Source organism: Salminus brasiliensis, chromosome 14 (assembly GCF_030463535.1).
Source record: "Salminus brasiliensis chromosome 14, fSalBra1.hap2, whole genome shotgun sequence".
Lineage (NCBI taxonomy): Eukaryota > Metazoa > Chordata > Actinopteri > Characiformes > Bryconidae > Salminus > Salminus brasiliensis.
Window position 1 is genome coordinate 24,237,573 of NC_132891.1, and position 12,113 is coordinate 24,249,685.

Consider the following 12,113-nt stretch of genomic DNA (forward strand, 5'->3'; position numbering starts at 1 on the left):
CTGGGGTACAAAAGGGGAGCAAACGCCAAGGTCTGGGCCGAGAATTACTCTTGCGACGTCAAGCGTTATGTTGGCCTCACGTTCATGAGACTTCTAGGAGAGTCTACGGGTTTCGGTAGTGTATGCTCTATCGGAGCTGATTCAGAAGGAGTTCGCTGTCTGGTTCACTGGTTGGTCGCCAGTAAGAGTCGGCGTCCGGTTTCCTTGCACTCTAGTCACGTAAGTTTATCAGCGCCTGACGAGCGCGGTTTGGGTTCCTGTACCTAAAGGTGCACGTATTTGTCACTGTACAGTGTACACTGTACAGCGAAATGTGTCGTCCGCATTTAACCCATTTGGTAGTGAACACACACTCACACGCACACATGTGTTAGGGGCAGTGAGTACACACACACACACACCCAGAGCGGTGGGCAGCCAACTCCAGCGCCCGGGGAGCAGAGAGGGTAAAGGGCCTTGCTCAAGGGACCAACAGTGGCAGCTTGCCGAGCCCGGGAATCGAACCCACAACCCTGTTATCGATATCCCGGCGCTCTAACCGCTGAGCCACCACTGCCCCCACAAAAAGATTGGACGCTTCACGATTTTGCGTGTCATCCTTGCGCAGGGCCATGCTAATCTTCTCTGTATCGTTCCAATTTTAGTATATGTGCTGCCGTAGCAAGCTTCCCCCCTCCGTTAGGTTGGCCCAGCCTCGCGTTGCTCCCTGGCTGCCTACCAGCCTCAGGTGGCCTTCAGGTTTTGCCCGCATTAGTTTGTCACGTTTGTCTTGTTTATCCCTCTCTGTTATTGCTGCACTCTTGTGTTTTCCCCTGTTTATTTGATTAAAACGTTATCATGCATCGCACCGTCCCTGCGAGTGTTCACCCGTCCATGTCTAGCTTAGCCAGCATGACAGTGAGTATCGGTTGAATGCAGTGGATTAAGGTTTGGCCTCTATGCAACCTTAATATCTTGTACAGAAATGGTCAACTTATATGTAAAAATAAATAGTAATATTTTAAACTGTGCAAAATAATTAATAATAATAATTAAACATTTGAATTTTAGTTTCAGAATTCAAGAAATCATTCCTCTGCAGACCAGTACAGCTTTAGAAGGACAATAGCACCTACAAAACGGCTGACTTGGAGGAAATGTCTGCATTAGAGCTGCTACATCGAATCTATAAAATTGATAATAATCGATTATTAAAAGTGTGCTTCAACAGGCGTGTTTAAAGCTGTACACTGGAAATCAAAATTAGAGAACAATGTATGAACACTTGATTTTTGCAGAAATAATGCAATCTTCATTGGTCAACATTTGAAGGATTTTTGTTAGGGATATACCATACCACTAGAACAGCGTTTAACAAAATAACCAAAGTATTCAACAACAAATCTTTATTTCACAAAAAACACAATAATCAAAATTAGAGAACAGCAATGACTGTAGCACAGAGAAAGATTACAACTACATTTTCTGAAGGTTACAACAGTCAGTAGGAAGTGTACAGCCATGTGCTCTGAATGACTTCAGCACATATGTGGTTACAGGACATCACTAGTCTCTCACTCTGCTCTGGTGTGATTTTGGTCCACTCTTCTTGCAGTTTCTTCCACAGTTCGGTGACTGTAGTGGGTTTCTTGGCCATAACTTTATCACCAAGGGTTTTCCAGAGGTTTTCTATTGGGTTTAGATCAGGATTCTGAGCTGGCCATTCATTGTTTCAATGTTTTCAGTTTCAAGGAACTGCTTTACCCGTTTTGCTGTGTGACAGGGGGCATTGTCACGCATGAAAATTGCTGGCTGATTGAGTGACAAATGCAAGGAAGGAACCACGTGTTGTTGAAGAAGGTTCTGATACACACTTACATTCTCTCTGCCATGTAGCTATATGAGAGGCCCAACTCCTGCTGCTGAAAACATTCCACAACCCATTACATTTCCTCCTCCACCTTTCACTGACTTCTTTACACACTTTGGGTTCAGTCTTTCCCCAGCTTGTCAACGAACATAATGTTTCCTATCAGACCCAAATAAATGAAACTTGCTTTCATCACTAAAGTGAACTCTGGAACACTTTTCCTCTGTCCACACAACATGCTCCTCAGCAAAGGTTAATATAGCCTTTTGATTCTTTCTGCTAATGAGAGGTTTGGTCACTGCAGAGTGGGATTTCAGTCCAAATGCTTGTAAACGTTGAACTGGTGAGCAATTCCAGCTGCAGTGTTGAACCGATTGCCCATGGAGATTCTCTGCATTATCCTGTCCTCTCTTGCATTTGTCTTTCGTGGACGACCAGCCTTCTAGGGGGACTTGAATGAGTTTGTGGTGTTGTAAAGATGCAGTATTCTAGAAATCACAGACTTGGAATGACCAACTTCTCTTGCTATGGCTGATAGGGTCACCCTTTTGGCCTTCATCTTGACAACCTGCTGACGGAGGGTTTCAGTCACTTTGGAACGGCTTTCCATCTTGCAAAGTCAGTGAAAACAGGAAAGTTTTGCTGCCAGTTAAATAGGGTTTGTCAGATAATTAAGGAAATTAGCACCACGTGCCAGATTAACACCAACAATTTGCAGGTGTCTGAGAGTGTTCTCTAATTTTGATCAGTGTTCTTTTTCAAAAACCTCATTTACGTTTTTATACTGTGCATTAGAATATATGCAACTCATGAAATATGTTTAAAATACTGCTCACTCCTGTTAGGACAAATTCACATAGGACTACATTGTGACCTTGACATTTAGGAAATTGTGTGTTGTTCTCTAATATTAAACTCCAGTGTATAAATCCGCACACAGACTGAGTAGTGACTGTAGAAAGAGACACAGATGTGAAATAAATGCGCACACGTTTTTCACATCCCAAATAGAGAACATGTCCGGTAAAAAGAGGGCGTCTGGTCACCCTGCTTAACGAACCTCTTCGTCTGTCCTGATCATTTATATGATCATTAAATCAGGATTTCTACTGGAGCTTTCCAGCTGCTGGTCTTTTAACACAGGTTTAACTCAGTCTGATATTAAACGGTATATTTGCCATCTGCTGGTCACTTAACCACATTACATCAGCGCTGTATTTTCCCCTCACAGTGTTTATCATTTTTAACATTTTTAAATTATACTGATATTGAATTATTCAATCAATGATTTTACATGAATTTAAATGTATTAACAGTGATGGCTTTTAACAGATGTTTTTCAATTATTAAATGCTGGCACTGAATATATAGTTATAAATAACATGTTTACCAGAAACGAGCAGAGATGCTACGACAAACATATGTCTGCCCTTGCTGGAGTAACACCCGTGTAATTGGCGCTTTGTCGCCGTCTAGCGGCCAGAATCTGTAACTGACTGTATCAATCATAAAAGAAATGAGAGGCTCGTTTCGTTTGACCCAGTGACTCTGCTGCTGCTGGAGGAACAAGAATTACCAGAGACCCTCTTGTATTTTAGATGTCTTTTGTTCAGACGCTTTGGAGTTCAAAACAATTACAATTACATTTTTTTCTTATTAATTAATGTAAGGATTTCTTCTGCTTTAGTAATTAAATATTAAAAGACCTGAAAGACCAGAAAAAACATTCAAATATTTTTAACCACTGAAACCACTGAAGTCTTATAATTGTTGATTAAAAGTGTGTTGAGTTGTTTTCCTCTGTTCTGTGTTCCAGTGAGAGCTGTTATCTGTATAAAAATGATGAATCATTTATAAATTACAATTTTGAACAGCTTCATATAGACCATATGAAGCTGTTCAAAATTATAATTTATAAATGATAAAAGCAAAACTTTATTCAGATAAAAACATCTCAGTAAAGATCAATTAATATCTTTCCATAAATTTTAATCTGGCATATAAGTATGACAGCTGTGTGAAGATGGGCAATTTATCATGTGCAATATTTTAACCAATGGGACAGTCGGGGGGGGGGGGGGGGGGGGTAGAGGTGTCGCGGCACCGGCCCGTCTGACCTACTTACACCTAGAAGCGCTGAGTCTTTATACAAGGAAGCTGTTAGTGACATATAATAATCGCTACATGGCGCTTCTTCCACATGTCATTCAGTTGGGTGTTGAGACTCTCGATATTTCAGGTAAGTATAGACTGTGCTTATAAAAACAATATTATAATGTTATATTACATAATGAAAATATATAATAGAATAATCCATTTATAATATAATACCAAAAGTAAATTTAAATATTAAATAATTGTTTACTGTTGTCTACAAAATATTGTTTCCTCAAAATACCACTTCCCTTCTATTACCATAAAAGTAACACTAACAAGTGATTGTCATTATTTTAGTTAATTTAGACTTTCATTTATTGTATTTATTACTTATTATTGTATTTGGTGTAATAGAATGTACTGCTTGTTTTCTAGAAAGAATTCATAATCCAGTGTGAATAATTCATAAGAGTATTTTATGGACAATCAATTCTTTTACAGGCTTATTTACTATTTAATTGGTGAAAATGCACAGAGACACATCAGTGGAACGCACCTCGCACCAGCAGGTGTTATAGTATAAGAGCATCGCAAAGACTATAAACCTTTGAGAAACTGCCCTTCTAGAAAAAAATAGCATACACTAGCAAACCAGACCAGCATAAACCAGTTTAGATTTAATTAGATTTAATCCTCAGTTTGAAAAAGTAGAGATTTAACAGGTTTTGGGAGGCATTGTTGGCAGCTGATGATTAATCGACTTTTATTAATGCATTTGAAATTGATTAAAGATGAATGAAGATGACCTAGACCCAAATATGTGATGTCCTCATACATTATTAAAACTACTGTAATAAAAGAATTTGGAATGTTACTTTTCACCTCTGGAAATAGATGAAAACAGACCACTTTACACAGTAAACCCCAAATCTCAGAATCTCTTTATTCCGCCAACTATGTTACAATTTTACTTGGTGAGAGCAACACAAGTATGACATGTAACAAAAAAAAAAACAGACCGTTAACAAGTATTATACTAAAAGAGAAAAACACACGAAACAATAAATAGAATAAATAAAAAGTTAAAAAAAGTAACAAAGAGCTAGGTTTATAGATTAAGGTGTGAACCCTAATGTAAAATTTACAGTTCTATTATTAATCTTATATTTCACAATTGCACATTTCTGTGCCAAAGTTCATGACAGTACATCAGTTATGAGGGAAAAAAGTACACAACAATAATAATAACAATAATAATAATAATAATAATAATAATAATAAAAAGATAAAGAAGAAGAAGAAAAGTAGTTAAAATAGTAAAAAGGAGTTAAAAGTCATGTTTGCTGCTTTTCCTGATCTCAGTGTCTTCGCCTCCTTCTTTTCCTCTTGGGCTGCTTAGGCAGTGGCTCTCTGCTTGTGTCCAGTTCAAAGTGAGGGGCGAAGCTTGTCCCAGTTGGTGAGCTGAAGACCTCTGCGATCTGGACCTCCATACTCCGAGTGGGACAGCTGCACTCCTCGCACAGGCGCTGCTTAATTTCTCGGCCTAGCTGCAGGCTGTAGGAATGGAGATGTCCTAATGGAGTTCTGAGCAGAGGGTCCACCACAGAACCAGAAGTGAGGTCTCTCTACCAATGGAGCTCATCACTGGGACTGAGTCAGGAGCAGTGGGTGGACTGACAACAGTCTGAACCTTGTTGCTGGGATCCACCATTACGTGGGGGGGGGGTATGAACCTGTAACACAAAAAAAAATGAAAATACATATATAGAAACGTTATGATCACCTATGTGTTACACAGAAGCAGACCGATATAAAGCAAAAAACAAACAGTTGCAGAAGGACAGACCCTTGTTGGCCACATCTACCATCAGGATGGGGATCACCTACCTGTTAGACAGTTGCACACAGATAGACAGTGAGCCATACACAGGTGAAGATGGATGGACCCTTGATGGACAGATGCACCATCAAGGAGGGAGGGGATAATGACATCCTCAGAACCTGTAAGACAACAAATAAAGTCAATACGGGTTTTGAAACTGTAAGATCACTTAACTCTAACGCAGTTGCAGAACAATAGACAGCGAGCAAGACAGCTGCAGATGGACAGACTGTGGTGGCTGGATGCATGGTCAGGGAGGGAGGGGCTCATGGGGTCATGAACATGTAAGACAAAAAAAAGAAAATACATGTATAGAAACTGAATGACCACCTACCTCTTACACACTTGCAGAAAGATAGATAGCGAGCCACACACAGTTGACTTGAAGTTAAGATCTCTTCCTGATGTATGCACCATCAGGAAGAGAGAGAGCCATTGGTCCTGAAAGCCTATAAGACAACAAAAAGGCAATACATGTATAGAAACTGAATGATCACTTATTTTCAGATGAAAATATTTGTTAGAAGGATACACCTTCAGGGAGAAGAAGAGGTTGATGGACTTCTTGAGGACCTGTAACTCAAAAAAGAAAGTCAATACATGTATAGAAACTGAATGATCACCAACCTGTTACACACTTGCAGACAGGTAGTAGCGACTCACACATAGTTTCAGATGCTCAGACCCTTGAAGGACAGATCCACAATCAGGAAGGGAGGGAGGCGGTCATGCTGTCCGAAAAACCTGTAAGACAAACAAAGAAAGTCAATACATGTGTAGAAACTGAATGATGACCTACCTGTTACACACTTGCAGACAGATTAATAGTGAGCCACACACAGTTGCAATGGACAGACCCTTGTTGACTGTATGCACCATCAGGAAGGGGGAGCCATTGGTCCTGAAAGCCTGTAAGACAACAAAAAGGCAATACATGTATAGACACTGAATGATCACTTACCTGTGACAGAGTTGCAGAATTATGAACATCAAACCACACACAGTTGCAGATGAAAATATTTGTTAGAAGGATACACCTTCAGGGAGAAGAAGAGGTTAATGGACTAATTGAGAACCAGTAACACAAAAAAGAAAGTCAGTACATGTATAGAAACTGAATGCTCACCAACCTGTTACACACTTGCAGACAGATAGTAGCGACTCACACATAGTTGAAGATGCACAGACCCTTGAAGGACAGATCCAACATCAGGAACGGAGGGAGGCAGTCATGCTGTCTGAAAAACCTGTAAGACAAACAAAGAATGTCAATACATGTACAGAAACTGAATGATGACTTATCTGTTACACACTTGCAGACAGATAGTAGCGAGACACACACAGTTGCAATGGACAGACCCTTGTTGACTGTATGGACCATCAGGAAGGGGAGGGCCACTGGTCCTGAAAGTCTGTAAGACAACAAAAAGGCAATACATGTATAGAAACTGAATGATGACCAACCTGTTACACACATGCAGACAGATTAATAGCGAGCCACACACAATTGCAGATGCACAGACCCTTGAAGGACAGATCCTCCATCAGGAAGGGAGGGAGGCGGTCATGCTGTCCGTAAAACCTGTAAGACAAACAAAGAAAGTCAATACATGTATAGAAACTGAATGATGACCTACCTGTTACACACTTGCAGAAAGATTAATAGCGAGCCACAAACAGTTGCAATGGACAGACCGTTGTTGTCTGTGTGCAACATCAGGAAGGTGGGAGCCGTTGGTTCTAAAAGCCTCTAAGACAACAAAAAGGCAATACATGTATAGACACTGAATGATCACTTACCTGTTACAGAGTTGCAGAATGATGGTCAGCGAACCACAGACAGTTACAGATGAGAATATTTGTTAGAAGGATACACCTTCAGGGAGAACAAGAGGTTGATGAACTTCTTAACAACCTGTAACACAAAAAATAAAGTCAATACATGTATAGAAACTGAATGATAACCTACCTGTTACACACTTGCAGACAGATAGTAGCGAATCACACACAGTTGCAGATGCACAGACCCTTGAAGGACAGATCCACCAATAGGAAGGGAGGGAGGCGGTCATGCTGTCTGAAAAACCTGTAAGGCAAACAAAGAAAGTCAATACATGTATAGAAACTGAATGATGACCTACCTGTTACACACTTGCAGACAGATCAATAGCGAGCCACACACAGTTGTAATGGACAGCCCTTGTTGACTGTATGGACAATCAGGAAGGGGAGGGCCACTGGTCCTGAAAGTCTGTAAGACAACAAAAAGGCAATACATGTATAGAAACTGAATGATCACCTACCTGTTACACACTTGCAGAAAGATTGATAGCGAGCCACACACAGTTGCAATGGACAGACACTTGTTGGCTGAATGCACCATCAGGAAGGGGGGAGCCTTTGGTCTTAAAAGCCTGAAAGACAACAAAAAGGCAATACATGTATAGAAACTGAATGATCACCTACCTGTTACACACTTGCAGACAGATTGATAGCGAGCCACACACAGTTGCAATGGACAGACACTTTTTGACTGTATGCACCATCAGGAAGGTGGGAGCCATTGGTCCTGAAAGCCTGTAAGACAACAAAAAGGCAATACATGTATAGACACTGAATGATCACTTACCTGTTACAGAGTTGCAGAATGATGGACAGCGAACCACATACAGTTACAGATGAAAATATTTGTTAGAACGACACAACTTCAGGGAGAACAAGAGGTTGATGGACTTCTTGAGGACCTATAACTCAAAAAAGAAAGTCAATACATGTATAGAAACTGAATGATCACCAACCTGTTACACACTTGCAGACAGGTAGTAGCGACTCACACATAGTTTCAGATGCTCAGACCCTTGAAGGACAGATCCACCATCAGGAAGGGAGGGAGGCGGTCATGCTGTCCGAAAAACCTGTAAGACAAACAAAGAATGTCAATACATGTATAGAAACTGAATGATCACCAACCTGTTACACACTTGCAGACAGATTGATAGCGAGTCACACACAGTTGCAATGGACCATCAGGAAGGGGGGAGCCATTGGTCTTGAAAGCCTGTAAGACAACAAAAAGGCAATACATGTATATAGACTGAATGATCACTTACCTGTTACAGAGTTGCAGAATGATGGACAGCGAACCATACACAGTTGCAGATGAAAATGTATTTGTTAGAAGGATACACCTTCAGGGAGAAGAAGAGGTTGATGGACTTCTTCAGAACCTGTAACACAAAAAAGAAAGTCAATACATGTATAGAAACTGAATGATCACCAACCTGTTACACACTTGCAGAAAGATTGATAGCGAGCCACACACAGTTGCAATGGACAGACACTTGTTGGCTGAATGCACCATCAGGAAGGTGGGAGCCATTGGTCCTGAAAGCCTGTAAGACAACAAAAAGGCAATACATGTATAGACACTGAATGATCACTTACCTGTTACAGAGTTGCAGAATGATGGACAGCGAATGCACCATCAGGAAGGGGGGAGCCATTGGTCCTGAAAGCCTGTAAGACAACAAAAAGGCAATACATGGATAGAAACTGAATGATCACCTACCTGTTACACACTTGCAGACAGATTAATAGCGAGCCACACACAGTTGCAGATGCACAGACCCTTGAAGGACAGATCCTCCATCAGGAAGGGAGGGAGGCGGTCATGCTGTCCGTAAAACCTGTAAGACAAACAAAGAAAGTCAATACATGTATAGAAACTGAATGATGACTTACCTGTTACACACTTGCAGACAGATTAATAGCGAACCACAAACAGTTGCAGATGCACAGACCCTCGAAGGACAGATCCTCCATCAGGAAGGGAGGGAGGCGGTCATGCTGTCCGTAAAACCTGTAAGACAAACAAAGAAAGTCAATACATGTATAGAAACTGAATGATGACCTACCTGTTACACACTTGCAGACAGATTAATAGCAAGCCACACACAGTTGCAATGGACAGAACCTTGTTGACTGTATGCACCATCAGGAAGTGGGGAGCCATTGGTCCTGAAAGCCTGTAAGACATCAAAAAGGCAATATATGTATAGACACTGAATGATCACTTACCTGTTACAGAGATGCAGAATGATGGACAGCGAACCACACACAGTTACAGATGAAAATATCTGCAAGAAGGACACAACTTCAGGGAGAACAAGAGGTTGATGAACTTCTTGAGAATCTGTAACACAAAAAAGAAAGTCAATACATGTTTAGAAACTTAATGATCCCCTACCTGTTACACACTTGCAGACAGATAGTAGCGACTCACACACAGTTGCAGATGCACAGACCCTGGAAGGACAGATCCACCATCAGGAAGGGAGGGAGGCGGTCACGCTGTCTGAAAAACCTGTAAGACAAACAAAGAAAGTCAATACATGTATAGAAACTGAATAATGACCTACCTGTTACACACTTGCAGACAGATTAATAGCGAGCCACACACAGTTGCAATGGACAGACCCTTGTTGACTGTATGGACCATCAGGAAGGGGAGGGCCACTGGTCCTGAAAGTCTGTAAGACAACAAAAAGGCAATACATGTATAGACACTGAATGATCACTTACCTGTTACAGAGTTGCAGAATGATGGACAGCGAACCACACACAGTTACAGATGAAAATATCTTTAAGAAGGACACAACTTCAGGGAGAACAAGAGGTTGGTGAACTTCTTGAGAATGTGTAACACAAAAAAGAAAGTCAATACATGTATAGAAACTGAATGATGACCTACCTGTTACACACTTGCAGACAGATTAATAGCGAGCCACACACAGTTGCAGATGCACAGACCCTTGAAGGACAGATCCTCCATCAGGAAGGGAGGGAGGCGGTCATGTTGTCCGAAAAACCTGTAAGACAAACAAAGAAAGTCAATACATGTATAGAAACTGAATGATGACCTACCTGTTACACACTTGCAGACAGATTAATAGGAAGCCACAAACAGTTGCAATGGACAGATCGTTGTTGTCTGTGTGCAACATCAGGAAGGTGGGAGCCGTTGGTTCTGAAAGCCTGTAAGACAACAAAAAGGCAATACATGTATAGAAATGAATGATCACTTACCTGTTACAGAGTTGCAGAATGATGGTTAGCGAACCACAGACAGTTACAGATGAGAATATTTGTTAGAAGGATACACCTTCAGGGAGAAGAAGAGGTTGATGGACGTCGTGAGAACCTGTAACAGAAAAAAGAAAGTCAATACATGTATAGAAACTGAATGATCACCAACCTGTTACACACTTGCAAACAGATAGTAGCAACTCACACACAGTTGCAGATGCACAGACTCTTGAAGGACAGATCCTCCATCGGGAAGGGAGGGAGGCGGTCATGCTTTCCGAAAAACCTGTAAGACAAACAAAGAAAGTCAATAAATGTATAGAAACTGAATGATGACCTACCTGTTACACACTTGCAGACAGATTAATAGCGAGCCACACACAGTTGCAGTGGACAGAACTTTGTTGACTGTATGGACCATCAGGAAGTGGGGAGCCATTGGTCCTGAAAGCCTGTAAGACATCAAAAAGGCAATATATGTATAGACACTGAATGATCACTTACTTGTTACAGAGTTGCAGAATGATGGACAGCGAACCACACACAGTTACAGATGAAAATATCTGTAAGAAGGACACAACTTCAGGGAGAACAAGAGGTTGATGAACTTCTTGAGAATGTGTAACACAAAAAAAAAAGTCAATACATGTATAGAAACTGAATGATGACCAACCTGTTACACACTTGCAAACAGATAGTAGCAACTCACACACAGTTGCAGATGCACAGACTCTTGAAGGACAGATCCTCCATCAGGAAGGGAGGGAGGCGGTCATGCTGTCCAAAAAACCTGAAAGACAAACAAAGAAAGTCAATACATGTATGGAAACTGAATGATGACCTACCTGTTACACACTTGCAGACAGATTAATAGCAAGCCACAAACAGTTGCAATGGACAGACCGTTGTTGTCTGTGTGCAACATCAGGAAGGTGGGAGCCGTTGGTTCTGAAAGCTTGTAAGACAACAAAAAGGCAATACATGTATAGACACTGAACGATCACTTACCTGTTACAGAGTTGCAGAATAATGAACATCAAACCTCACACAGTTACAGATTAAAATATTTGGAGGATACACCTTCAGGGAGAAGAAGAGGTTGATGAACTTCTTGAGAATCTGTAACACAAAAAAGAAAGTCAATACATGTATAGAAACTGAATGATCACCAACCTGTTACACACTTGCAGACAGATAGTA

At 40.9% G+C, this 12,113-nt stretch overlaps 1 non-coding gene across 1 annotated transcript; it reads right to left on the reverse strand.

Annotated features, from left to right (window-relative positions):
- Positions 1-562: 562 nt before the first annotated feature.
- On the reverse strand, positions 563-664 carry LOC140534976 (U6 spliceosomal RNA). Its single transcript, XR_011977515.1, has one exon. It is a non-coding gene; the product is annotated as a U6 spliceosomal RNA (small nuclear RNA).
- Between the last annotated feature and the right edge of the window lie 11,449 nt (positions 665-12,113).